The sequence below is a fragment of the Equus asinus genome, chromosome 5 (genome assembly GCF_041296235.1).
Source record: "Equus asinus isolate D_3611 breed Donkey chromosome 5, EquAss-T2T_v2, whole genome shotgun sequence".
Taxonomy (NCBI): domain Eukaryota; kingdom Metazoa; phylum Chordata; class Mammalia; order Perissodactyla; family Equidae; genus Equus; species Equus asinus.
Genome location: NC_091794.1, coordinates 36,545,653 through 36,559,945, shown reverse-complemented (window position 1 = coordinate 36,559,945; position 14,293 = coordinate 36,545,653). Strand labels below are relative to the sequence as shown.

The 14,293-nt window shown below is 37.0% G+C and overlaps 1 protein-coding gene across 6 annotated transcripts in view; it reads left to right on the top strand.

The window, feature by feature from the left end:
* MAP3K13 (mitogen-activated protein kinase kinase kinase 13) overlaps positions 1 to 14,293 on the top strand; it is a 164,245-nt gene that overhangs the window by 68,206 nt on the left and 81,746 nt on the right. The window contains exon 1 of one of the 6 annotated variants that reach the window (XM_070509277.1): positions 10,324 to 10,543. The exons of 4 other annotated variants lie outside the window; for them this stretch is intronic. The gene's annotated coding sequence lies outside the window, so the exon portion shown is untranslated. Of the gene's footprint in view, positions 1 to 10,323; positions 10,544 to 14,293 lie in introns of those variants that run through there. One more of the 6 variants, XM_070509278.1, reaches the window with a different exon arrangement.

The window sequence follows — 14,293 nt, the reverse complement described above, 5'->3', positions numbered from 1 at the left end:
ATCAGAAAGAGAAGAAGACTTAATTCAAGCCCTGGGCCAACTGCAGCCTAAGGACAGAGTGTGTTTGTATAAGGACAAGCCTTTATTCTCTTTACAAACATGCCAACTTGCCAAAGACAATCAAACGGCAAGTACTGGCTGTAGTCTGCACCAGGAAGAGTGGCTGCCAGCCTTTATTCAACCTCACCCCACATTCCCAGAGCTCTTTCTTAGCCTCAACACCAGGCATCTCTGTTCTTGGTACATTTTTCTCCAAGGGACTTAACATTTTTCTCTAAGGGTCAGGACACATTTTTCTGCTAAGGGCTTGATCTTACTATGCCAAGAGAGGGCAGCAGAGAGCACCACTCCATAGCCTAACCTGTAGGTCTCCTAACAGAGGCCGCCCCAATCCCCTAGTGCCTACGGAAACAATACATGGGGGGCTTTTTTAGCTATGACAAAGACTGAGGCTGTTACAGGCATGGGGGCTGCTAAACGTTTTGCATTATGTAGGAAAGTCCCATGCAAGAAAGAATATTCTCGCCCCAAATGTCAGTTAACTTCCTTGTAGTATTTTTCTTGAACCTCAAGTAAAACATTCCTGCCTACCCCACTAATTTAACACTTTCACTATTTTGCGTAGTTTTTCATCTCACCAAAGCTCCTTGATTCCAAGAACTGGCTTTTTGTCTTTGAATCGTCACTTTTTTATTCACTTTTAATTTATAGTCATTGGATAATTGACAGGTCTTTCACGGGGGGGGGGCGGGGAGGAGTATGGGATAATGGCTAGAATTAAAAAGTATAGTCAGTATATTTTCCCTAGTGGACACTTTAACCCTAATCTTTTTTAAAAATTACTTTCTCACAGTCTGATTCATTGCTAGATTAGGGGAAAATATCAGTTCAATACCTGATAATTTGAAAAAAAAAAAAAAAAGTATAGTCAGTAGATTACAGAGTTTAGATAGAGCAAGATTAGATGAGCCAATGTTCCTGAGTCTTAATTTTCTCACATATAAAATGAGACTAAAACCCAGCCTATGTTAAAGTACTTTGTAAATTGTAAAGTGAAATATAAGATTGTTTACAAAGAATGTCTAGGAGCAGATTTGTTCTCAATTATTATTTCTAGAATTTAGATGTCCAAAACTTCAAAAGAGTACAATTATACAAAGAAGATATTTAACACAAAAGACATGGTATATAATATGAGACATAAAGAATAACAAGAAACAGATAGGTGTCAATTGTATGTATCATAGAATAGTGATTTTTAAACTTTTTGTACCTCAACCTACAGTAAAAAATACAACTTTCATAGTGTCCTATTACACACATATTAACAAGTTTCCTGAAACAATAAACCTCAACACATGGGATATGCTATTTTCTATTCTGTCCTATTCTATCTCATTTTTAAAATGATGGTCATGACCCACTAAATTAACTTCATAGTCCACTAATAGGTTGCAACTGCAGTTTGAAAAATACTTAAAAATTCCTGAGGCCAGCCCTGTGGCTGAGTGGCTGAGTTTGCGCGCTCTGCTTTGGTGGCCCAGGGTTTCCCCAGTTTGGATTCTGGGCGCAGACATGGCACCGCTCATCAAGCCATGCTGAGGCAGTGTCCCACATAGCACAACCAGAAGGACCTACAACTAGAATATACAACTATGTACTGAGGGGCTTTGGGGAGAAGAAGAAGAAAAAAGGAAAGATTGGCAACAGATGTTAGCTCAGGTGCCAATCTTAAAAAAAAAAAAAAAAGATTCCTGTATATATCATGTGAGTCTCTTGAAGAATGTACTTTCTGTCATCCTTCAGACTCTATCAAGTATTTGTACACCTTAAGATGGAAAAAGCATATTGCACAAACTAAATATTTAGGGATATAAATACATTTGGTTTACTTATTAGTTCTCACACTAGAAATTATTATTTGTAATGCTTACTCTTTACCTTAAAAATAAGAAGAAGCAGGGGCCTGCCTGGTGGCTTAGTGGTTGGGTTTGTGCTTTTCGCCTTGGTGCCCAGGGTTCACAGGTTCGGATCCTGGACACAGACCTAGCACCGCTAGTCAAGCCACACTGTGGTGGCACCTCACATAAAATAGAGGAAGATTGGCACAGATGTTAGGTCAGTGACAGTCTTCCTCAAACAAAAAGAGGAGGATTGGCAAAAAATATTAGCTCAGAGCAAATCTTAAACACACACACACAATAATAATAATAAAAAGCATGCAATAATTCAAAAATATGTGAAATCTGTTTTGACTGTGTTTGTGTGTTCTTTAAATGATTTTCTTAACAGCTTTATTGAGGTAAAATTGGCATACAATGAGTTGCCCATAATTTAAGTGTGTAGTTTGCTATGTTTTGACATAGTGTACACCCATGAACCCATCACCACAGTCAAGATAATGAACATTATACAGCACCCCCAAAAGCTTCCTGTGGCCCCTTTGTCTTTCCTCTCTGCCACCCTCCCCTTTACCTGGCAACCCTTCTATATTCTCTGTCAGAATACTTTAGTATGCATTTCCTAGTGTTTTATATATATGCGATCATTTTATGTATATGCAATTATACGCTCTTATCTGGATTCTTTCATTCAACATAATTACTTTGAGATTATCCATATTGTAGCATATATCAATAGTACATTCCTTTTTATTGCTGAGGAGTGTTTCCATTGTGTGGATTTACAACTGTTTATTCATCCTCTTGTTGATGGACGTTTGTGTTGTTTTCATTTGGGGGCTATTACAAATCAAGCTGCTATGAACATTTGTGTACAATCTTCATATGGGCATATGCTTTCATTCCCTTTGGGTACATTACCTAGGAGTGGAATGACTCTGTCATATGGTAGGCGTATGTTCAACACTTTAAGAACTCTGGCTATGTTTTAACAGCCTCTGTTGAAGGAGAAGATAGGACAACAGTTCTTTAGAAGAGACTCACCAACGTAGTTGTCTTCCTGGTGCCATTATTTTATTATATAAAAAATATCCTGGTGCATATTTTTTATTATATAAAAAGTAACCCAAGACTGGTTTAAGACTCTTATAGCCCCAAACAGTAAAAACAAATTACCTCTTGCCCAAATATCAAGTCAAAATCATTAAAACAATGCTAACTGTATAATATATATAATGAAGTCTGTTCAATTCTTATTTTCTCCACAATAACAAATTTGAGTCTTTAAAACAAATATATCAAATATCTGATTCTATCAAAAATAAATATTTTGGGTGCCTCTTTTTTTCCTGGAGCTCTAAGCACATGCGTAGTCTGCCTGGGTAATCCTGAACAATTCACTTCATGAAATAGGTTCTAACAGATTGCTTTTTCGTTTGCCTATTACTGTGCTTTCCACTATCATAGATTGGGCTGCCAGGCCCATGGATTATTCATGGGCTATGGACCATACCCTTCAAATGGGCTTCTTTAATAATTACTGTAGCGTAACTTCCTAAGTGGGAGATTATATATATTTCTCTGGAAACATATCCAATTGTTTGGATGCTTCTTGTGTGAGACTCCCAGTTAAATTGATCTTTTCTCTTACAAACAGACTAACATAATAAGAGCATACGTTCTGGAGACTGCTGCCTTTTTTTTAGACTGGCTTTGTGACTACAAATTATTTGGCCCTTCTGTGTCTCACATTCCTCATCTTAAAATGGGGATTAAAATACCTACTTTAAATCATTGTATGAATTAAATGAGATTTTTACATAGGGCTCTTAGCACAATGCTTGACATGTAATACAAATTGGTAAAAGTCACTGACTTTAAAATATCAAAGATAGAGCTTGCTATTGAGAGATGCTGGGTCTTAAAAATGCTGAACACTTGAGGATGACAAAGACAATAATGAGGTACAAATACTTTGTAAGAGTTATAAAATAGAATTTGAAAGTTAATCTACCAAAGTATTGAGATTATTAGTGTCAGAAAAGGAACTCTTATAGTACAGAGAATCTGATATTAATTGGGGTGTCTTGAGTATGACAGAAGAGAATCAATTAATGACATTGTATTAATAGAACTCTTTTGGCTGCAAAAACCCATATCAAACTGGTTTAAGCCTCAAAAAAGAGGGTAGGGGAAGAGAGGGAAGGCATTGAATGGCTTATGTAATTGGAAAGACTAGCAGTGACTAGCTTCAGATTGACTGAAGTTAGGTGCTCAGTTACTGTTGTCAAGAATCTGTCTTCTTTCCTTTATCTCTCAGGTCTGCTTTCCTCTGTCCTATATATGGACAAAGATGACTGCTCTCTGCTCTCATTATATTTATAGCTAGTATTCTGATTAAACAAATGTGCTTTCTCCCCCCTCCTCCCAATACTTGTAGGAAACGTCCTGGGGATGACTTGGATGATTGTGATTGGCCAGCTTGGGTCATGTATCTATCCTTTTAGTAATCATTATGACCAAGCAGGTGAGTTGGCCAGCCTTGTGCTACACGTTCAGTCTTGGAGCTCTAGCTACAGGAGTAGATTCGGCTTCATCTGAACCAGTTGGACTGAGAGTAGGGTAGAGACAGTTTCCTCAAATGGAGAAGACGCAGAGGCTTACTAAAGAAAAGATGGCAGATGTTCATTATTGTTATACTTTGATCTTCAATTATGTTGCTTGCACTATAAGGCTAAAATGGAAACGCCAACTTCTATCTAGCTAAAGAAGGGAGGAAATTAAAACAGGACTAGAAAAACAGAAGTCAGACAGTTAAGTTTTTTTTACATGGCCTCTCAGAAAGTAATATGAATTCTATGTGGATAAGTAAAATAATGTATAAAGTTTCCTTTTGTTCTTGCAATATGTAAAGTGCCTTTATAAACTCAAGATATTATTTTTAGTCCCTCAAAGGTTTGGTTTATGATACCCTGCCAGAATTTGTATGTTGTGGAATGGTGTGTTTCACGGATGTTAAATATTTTATTAATTGAGAAAGCCATTTGCTTTTGATTTGTTTCAGTGCATTTTCATTATCGATCAGAGAAGAATTCTTACATCCCTCATTTGTAGTCATCCTTTCGACAGGAATAATACATTAAAACTTCATTAAGCTGTTAAGATTTATTCTAAATAGCATATAAAATCTCTAAGCAATTGCTTTTTTCCAGCTGACTAGATGTTTTATTATCCTTTGATAAAAAATATTAAAGACTTCAAATCCACTTAATTCACAATATTCTTCGAAGTTTGCCATAATTATGTGTACCTTTAGGGTTTTCTTTTATCATAAAGGTGATCGTAGAATTTACCAGCATGAGAATTTTATCTTCTTAAAAGTCAATAGATATGAATTTAGTATAAATTTTTATTTACAGTCTACTTTTTCAAAAAGAATTTGAAGTGCTTACCATGAAGTATATTACAGTAAGGTTAACAAAAGGGAAATCAAACCCAAAACAAGGAAGAGGAAGGAAATATGCTAACCACAAAAGCTAAAATAAATTAGATATAGATATAAAGATATAGAGAGATAGATAGACAGACAGACAGATAGATAGATTGATTGATTTGAACATAAAGATGGCTCGAGCTTTCCAGCAGCAGGGACAAAAAAATGGAAATTCAGTGGATTACATTGTTGTCATCTAAAAGGTGGATACCTAATAATTCTTCAACAACAGAAAACTTCTCCCTGGTATTAAGTTCTAAAACGAATTCCTCATGTGAATTCCTTACATGTGAGACATCCCGCAAGATAATAGACAACCCAGAAGCAATATGGCTGTTCCTTATAATAATCCTTAATAAAAACAAGACCATAACATAAGGTATAACTCAATGATAGTGATTCTGCTTAGGGTACTAGGCGCATGATATTTAGGTGGCATGTAGCTTTCTGATGATCTATCTCCCTTGATACAAGGATAGATTTTAGTGATACTTATAAGAAAGTTTTTCCTTAGATGTTTCTTAAAAACCACTTTCTCACATAGGCATTTAATGGGAGCTGGACAACAACAACAACAATAAACTGAAGTAATAGTCTGCTGAGGTCTTTGAATATTGAAATTTGGATATTGAAATTGTTGTCTAAGGAACCATATCCTTTGAAAACAGGGAAAGTTAGGGTTAACATTCTGATATGGAAGTGGAGAATTCTGACCAGTGTTCCCACCTAGTAGACATATTGTTGTCTGTATTAGTTCATATCATTGTATGTAAACTATGTCTTCTTTGTTTGTTTTGTTAGTGAGGAAGATTTGCCCTGAGCTAACATCCATGCCAATCTTCCTCTATTTTGTATGTGGGATGCCTCCACAACATGGCTGACCAGTGCTCCTCTAGAATGTACATTTTTCATGTTCTTTTCTCCCTACCTTCCTTCTGTTCCAAAAACAATGGCTTCCTCCAAGAGTTACCTCTACGTTTTCTGTAATTTGGGCAGAGAACTTATTTTCCCAATGATTTCCCATGATATTGACATGGAGAATTTTTTTTTTTTAATTTTTGGTGAGGAAGATTGGCCCTGAGCTAACATCTGTCGCCAATCTTCCTCTTTTTTTTTTCTCCTCAAAGCCCCCATAATAGTTATATATCCTGGTTGCAAGCCACTCTAGCTCCTCTACGTGGGATGCCACCACAGCATGGCCTGATGACCCCATGTGTAGGTCTGAGCCCAGGATCCTAACCAGCGAACCCTGGGCCACCAAAGCAGAGCATGCAAACTTCAACACTCAGCCACAGGGCCAGCCCAATATGGAGAAACTTTTGTTGGCCAAGTTGATATTTCTTTGGTACAGGGAAGCAGGCTAACCCAGACCAACTTCATCTTACTAAAATGGCAAGTCCATAGAACCAGCTAGTTTTTATTTTCCAGATTACATATTAAGCCAACATCTTAGGTGGCTGTACAGTATTTAGAACCATTTAAAGACTGTTTTGTTGAATTGCTTCACAGACTACCCTGATCCCTCATGGACTTATTGAGTAATGATGTTGTTGTCAAACCTTACAGCAAACACGTTAACTTTGTAATAGATTTGGCCATCTTACTAACATGTTCCACAAAGAGGTTGCTTCCTTCTATTAGTCTGTGTTATTTTGGAAGAAAGATTTTTTTTTTTTTGAGGAAGATTAGCCCTGAGCTAACATCTGCCATCCTCCTCTTTTTGCTGAGGAAGACTGGCCCTGAGCTCACATCTGTGCCCATCTTCCTCCACTTTATATGTGGGACACCTGCCACAGCATGGCTTGGCAAGCGCTGCCATGTCCACACCCGGGATCTGAACCAGCGAACCCCACCTGATGAAGTGGAGCATGCGAACTTAACCGCTGTGCCACCAGGCTGGCCCCAAGAAAGAAAATTTTTTATAAATCTGACTCTTTTAGTGTATCCTAGTTGGCTTTGATTGCAGTTAAAAGAAACAGATGTATATTCTTCATCTTCTTTCCATTTATGGCTTCTAAAATAATCTTGGTACATATATTGATATAGGCTGGTGTGGTATACTCAGGCCTACCAGGACTATACCAGTACTGCACTGGTCTTGAGCACTCCCGTCTTACATGGGTAAACTTCTTTGGTCTACCTTTTCCATAGTGATATTCCACAATAAGCTCCTTTAGAGGAATTTGTTGAGTGTATTGTTTGCCAAAGATATTATATTGCTTGAGTACATAGAACAGTGCGCTGAACATCTTTGCTGTGTGTAAAATGAGTAAGTATTGCACACTGCTTAGCTCATTTTGAAAAAAAACCTTTCCAGAACTGTCAGGTTTGAACCCTCCATAACCACATAGAAACAGGTGGTCACTTTCCTTCTCTCAGTTGTATAAATAATCTGATTGAGAGAGAGCAGATCTCTGCTTAGAATGTTCTTGGTCACCGGACACCTCATATCCAGGGCCTTATATTAACCACTATTGTTCCAGTTCCAAGGATTTGAGTCCATTTCCAAAGTTCAAAAAAGTTGTGATCAGTATTAGTAAAGCATTGGTAATCGTGAAGTGAAATGATGGGGTACAGGGTCAGTAAATTATGTTAATCTCCACTTTTGTGTAACTTTGAAAATTTTTAAAATAAAGAATAAAGAAATGTCACATTATTTATTTTTTGCTTTTAAGTTGTATGAGTTCCTTATATATTTTGGAAATTAACCCCTTATCAGATATATGTTTTATAAATATTTTCTCTTATTCTGTAGATTACCTTTTCATTCTGTTGATTGAACCTTTTTAGTTTGATGTAGTCCCACTTGTCTATTTTTGTTTTTGTTTCCTGTGCTTTTGGTGTCATTTTAAGAAATAATTGCCAGGACCAATGTCAAGAATGGGCAAAGGGCTTGAACAGACATTTCCCCAAAGAAGACATATAAATGGCCAATACGTATATGAAAAGGTGCCCAACATCATTAATCTCCAGGGAAATGCAAATCAAAACCATGACGAGATATCACCTCACACTTCTTAGGATGGCTACTATTTTTAAAAAGATAAGTGTTGGCAAGGTTTGGAGAAATTGGAATTCTTGTACACTGTTGCTATGAATGTACAATGGTACAGCAGCTATGGAAAACAGTATGGAGATTCCTCATAAAATTAAAAATAGAGCTTCCATATGATCCAGCAATCCCACTTCTGGGTATATATCCAAAATAATTGAAATCAGTATCTCAAAGAGGTATCTGCATTCCCATGTTCATTACAGTGCTATTCACAATAGCCAACATACCCAAGTGTCCATTGACAGATGAATGGATAAAGAAAATGTGGCATATACATACAATGGAATATTATTCACCCCTAAAAAAGGGAAACCATGCTATTTGCGGCAACATAGATGCACCTGGAGGACAGTATGCTAAGTGAAATAAGCCAATCACAAAAAGACAAATACTGCATGATCCCACTTATATGAGTTATCTAAAATAGTCAAACTCATAGCCGAGAATACAATAGTGCTTACCAGGGGCTGGGGGAGGAGGGAGTAGGGAAATGTTATTCAATGAGTATAAAGTTTCATTATGCCAGATGAGTAAGTTCTAGAGATCTCTGTACAACATAGTGCCTATAGTTAACAATATGATATTGTATTGTGCACTTCAAAGTTTGCTAAGAGGGTAGATCTCATATTAAGTGTTCTTACCACACACACACACGCACACACAAAACCCCAAGGAAACACAGGAAACTCTGGGAGACATTGGATATGTCTACTACCTTGACTGTGGTGATGGTGTCGCGGGTGTTTGCATAGCTCCAAGCTTATCAAATTGTACACATTAATATGTGCAGTTCTTTATATCAATTATACCTCAATAAAGCTGTTAAAAAATTTTAAATTAGAAAATTTTTTAAAATGCATGAGCTCTTTGGGTGAATTTAATACAGCTGTTTTTGCTAATTTTGTCAATAATAAGACATCTTACTAAAAACAAAATTTGCTCTAGGAATCATTAACAGCTCTTTTGGAGCTATGTCTTAATTGAATGTCAGAAGTTTAATAAACCAACGAGGAAATGTTCCTTCCTTGTTATTATCATGTTTTTAAGATTTTACTTTTCCTTTTTCTCCCCAAAGCCCCCTCATACATAGTTGTATATTTTCAGTTGTGGATCCCTCTAGTTGTGGCATGTGGGATGCCGCCTCAGCATGGCTTGATGAGCAGTGCCATGTCGGCGCCCAGGGTTCAAACCAGCAAAACCCTGTCCTGCCGCAGGGGAGTGCACGAACTCAACCACTCGGCCACAGGGCCACCCTCCCTTCCTTATTTAAATGTAGCAATAAATTACTCTTCTACACCCCATTTTGATGCATCACAAAGGTCAACAAGGTGATATTGTTCTACAAAATAATTACATTTATGTAATATTATATATTTGTATTTCCTAAATCACTAGGTTATTATTCCCATTATTATTTCCCTAGTATTTTGCTTTTACAAGTCCTGGTGTGCAGGGCATACATGTCTGCTGGTCACCAGTTTTAGAAACTGTTTCCCTGACTTCGATTTGTTTTTATCACATCAGATCACGCACAGTATAAGAAAACGTTTAAAGAAAATAGCTCTAATGGATAAAAGATTGTGATTTCTTCTAAGTGCATTTTTGGTAGCATTGATTTCACCGAAATTCTATTTTGATTCCCTCATTCAATAGCAATAATAATGTTTTCATGACTATCACAGCTTGAAACACACACACACACTCTCTCACTCCTCAAGCTGCCAGTCTGTCTTAAGGCAGTGGCAGACGCCTGATTGGCGGGCTCTGTTTATTCTGTGACCAGATTCCTTCTAAAAGAAGGCAGGCCATGACTGCCTGTAGCCCATTGGCCGGGTCTGCTCTGGACCCTCCCTTTCTTTTTCATGGCACACACCACAGCGAAGTCTGTGCGGAATCCTAAACCAGCCCAATTTACATCCATTCATGAATCTGTGACGTCAGCAAGCCTTCGGGCTCCTTGCGGTGGGCTGGAGGATTGTGTGGGTGGAATCCCCCGCCCCCTTATATTTCTAATTCTGCGAGGCTTTTTAAATTAACCTTCCGTCTTTTTAAAGCAAGAAAATGGAACAGCATGTGTAGGAATTCTTCATTGTTGTGAGTATCGCACTCTATTTTTCTGTTTCATCAGCATTTTTCACAGGGACAGACGGAGAATGTATTTGTGATTTGAGGTGATTAGAAAGCTGATATTATTTGAGGGAGACACGGTGAGAGAGACAGACAGACAGAAGCAGAGGCAAAGAGAAACCTGAAACCAGGTTACAGCTAGGAGCCTCTGAAACTGACAGCTGGTTTTCCTTTGCTTGTCTGCCTGCTAGACGTGGACATTTTTCATTTACCGTTCTGCACGTTACCTCTAGATGCTGGCTTGGCTTTCCTTGAAGGGAGATTGATTTCTCTGAGAGATGGTGTGGACTGTATTAGAGGCAAAGCCTGGAACTGGTACCAGAAAGGTGCGGGGAAAGCTGGGCCAGCTAGACAGAGCAGGCTCTATCCTGCTGAGCACTTGTCTTTCTTTCTGCCTCCTTTCTGTTCTTCCTCACCCTTCACCTTGCCTTTGTCTCATAATTGTGTAACAGTCAATATCTTGGGAGGGCAATTTGGGGAAGATGGATACTTGTCCAACCATTTTTTTCAAAAGCTTTTATTTTGGGAGCTATAGAGGTGTATTTATACATATTTGTAGCTCTTTATGTCACTCTGTATGTTTTATTTATGTTTTCAAAAACCTAGAAGCCTGCACCAGAGGCAAAAGGGGAATTATCCTTAAATTCTCATTTTTTAATATCCTCTAATGAAAACTAAGAAGTGGTTTTTAATGTATTCTTTGATTATATTGTATAGAAATGCACGTGAGTATTTTTCTAAGACAAACTTCCAACAGAAATAGTTTATTCCACTGTGTTAGGGAAACTTGGAGAAGTTCTGATATGTTCCATGTATTAAGTTGGTTTGATAGTTTTCTTGGAGTTTTAACAAAAAGTTAGTATTTATGATTGGGTTTGTTTTCCAAGGCTCTGGTTTATTCTGGTGAAAGTTGCGATAGTAAAGGAGAGGCATGTGACATTCTGACATGTTCTGCCCCTGGGGCAGCTCCTCAACCCAAATAATTTAATAGCATTTTCCAACTGCCTCACTTTGAGCAATTTGTGTAGTCTGCAGCATGTACCTGGTTGGTCTTTCCAATGAGAGAGAAAGCAAGATGTCTGTTATTTCTTGTCATCCAGCCTTGTCATGTTTACCTTGTATAATCAATACTTAGTTTTGAGATTTTCATATTATATTCTTTTCTCGTGAAACAAAGCTTCTACAGTATGGCTCTAATGATATCTTTTGAATGATTCTTAGTAAACTCATTTCATTTCAAAATTGCCTGAGGATTTAGAATTTTCTTTTGTGTCTCATCTTGGCATTGCCCTTTCTCGTTTTGTTTTTCTGAGTGCATTTGAACTCACCAGAGTGACAGAAGGGAAAACTTCTGCTGGATTCTAAACCAGATCTGTGTTCTATACTCAGACAACTATGGTTTCATATTCTGCTATTTTTTATTTTCTAGGTTGAACAATGACACAATTCCCTATATTTGTAAACATCTAGACTTATTTCAGCAGTTTCTCTTTTTGTGTACCATCAGAGACTTTGTTGAAAGTAGCAATTTCCAAGTGATTTTAAATTATTGAAGTCTGCTAGATCACAGTCAGATCAAAAGACTGAATTCTTAGGACATTTTTAAAAAATGTGTTTACATAATCAAACTCGAAAAATCTTCATCAGACTCTGTCTTTTATATACATTTTGCCAAGAAAGAGCTTTATTTCCGTGAAGGAAATACAATCTGCCCTTTGGATTTATTAAAGTAAAACTCTCCCTTTAAGGCACAGAGTGGATATAGAATCGCCCTCTTCTCCACTCCTAGTGGCTGCATTCTAGATTATATTTATTTTCATGTATAGTGTACTTGTAGAGAAAGAAAAAAACAATAACTCTTAATTGTTTAATATCAAACAATAAAATCCTGTGTATCAGTGACTGTCAATAGATGGCTTTCTGTTTAAAAATTGAAGCTACTCCAGAAGTAGGAATTAATTTATTTAGTAAACAAAGTCAGTCAAACCAGAGCCATGTCCTGGGGAACTGTCAAAAAAATGGTTCCTAAGGGCCAGAGGCCACCTTCACTGGTGTATGACAGAAGAACCATGCTTTGGATGGCAGAACTGGTCAGTTTGGTTTGCACTGCCTGCCTGCCTGCCCTCTCTCTATGTGCTACAGCTGAATTAATTGCTTGGGGAGTTCAAATGAATCCAGATAGCCAAGATGACCAATTCTGCCAGGTGGCAGCCTGATTCTCGCAATTTTGATTAAAATAGGAAACATTCAGCAAGAACACTCTTTTACTTACAAAAAAAAAAAAGTCATTTAAAAGATATCATACTCCTGCTCTGTGTGAGTTATTATTCCTTAAGAATGGGAGGAAAGAAAGATTTGGAAGATGCCATCTTTACCCCTCAGGAATCTAGAAGGTAAGATACCATACACATAGAGTGTTGTGGTTCAGAAATTGGTTTCTGTAAATAAGCATTAAGATTAGAATTACCTGGGGAACTTTCTCTCTCTCTCTCTTTCTGTTTCCTATTCAGTGGTTTTTACTGTGTTCATAGAGTTGTTCAACCATCACCACAATCAATTTTAGAACATTTTCATCATTGCAAAAGAAACCCCATACACATTAGCAGTCACTCCTCATTTCTCCTCAACCTCCCAGCCCTAAATAGCCACTAATCTACTTTCTCTATAGATAGATTTGCCTGTTCTGAGTCATTTCATACAAATGAAATCATACAATATATGATCTTTTGCAACTAGCTTCTTTCACTTAGTGTAAGGTTTTCAAAGTTCATCCATATTGTGGCATATATTAATGCTTCATTCCTTTTTGTTGCCAAATAATTTTCCATTGTACGGATATATCACATTTTACTTATCCATTTATCAGTTGATGGACATTTGAGTTGTTTCCACTTTTTGACTGTTATGAATAAGGCTGTGTACATTTGTGTACCAGTTTTTGTATGATCATATGTTTTTATTTCTCTTGGTATATACCTAGGAGTGGAATTGCTGGTTTGTATGAAAACCGTATGTTTACATTTTCAGGAAATGCCAAACTGTTTTCCAAAGCAGCTGCACCATTTTACATTCCCACCAGCAATGTATGAGGGTTTCAATTTCTCCACATCTCCTTCAAAACTTATTATTATCTATCTTTTTGATAAGAGCGATCTTAGTGAGTTTGAAGGAGTATCTCCTTGTGGTTTTGGTTTACATTTCCCTAATGGCTAGAGATGTTGAGCATCTTTTCATGTGCTTATTGGCCCTCTGTATTTCTTCTTTGGAGAAATGTCTATTCAGATCCTTTGCCCATTTAAAAAAATTAGGTTATTTATCTTTTTATTAGTGAGTTTGAGTCCTTTATATATTCTGGATACAAGTTCTTTATTAAATGTATGGTTTGCAAATATTTTCTTTCATTCTGCGGGTTGTCTTTTACTTTCTTGATAGTTTGTAGCACAAAATTTTTCCATTATGATGAAGTTCAATTTATCTATTTTTTGTTGTTGCTGCTTGTGCTTTTGGTGTCATGTCTAAGAAGGCTTTGCTTAACCCAAGGTTATGAAGATTTACTCCTGTGTTTTCTTCTAAGAGTTTTATACTTTTATCTCTTATATTTAAATCTATGATCCATTTTGAGTTAATTTTTGTGCATGGTATAAGGAAAGTTCAACTTCATTCTTTTGAAGGAGGATATCCCATTGAATTGTCTTGGCACCCTACCAGAGAACTTAA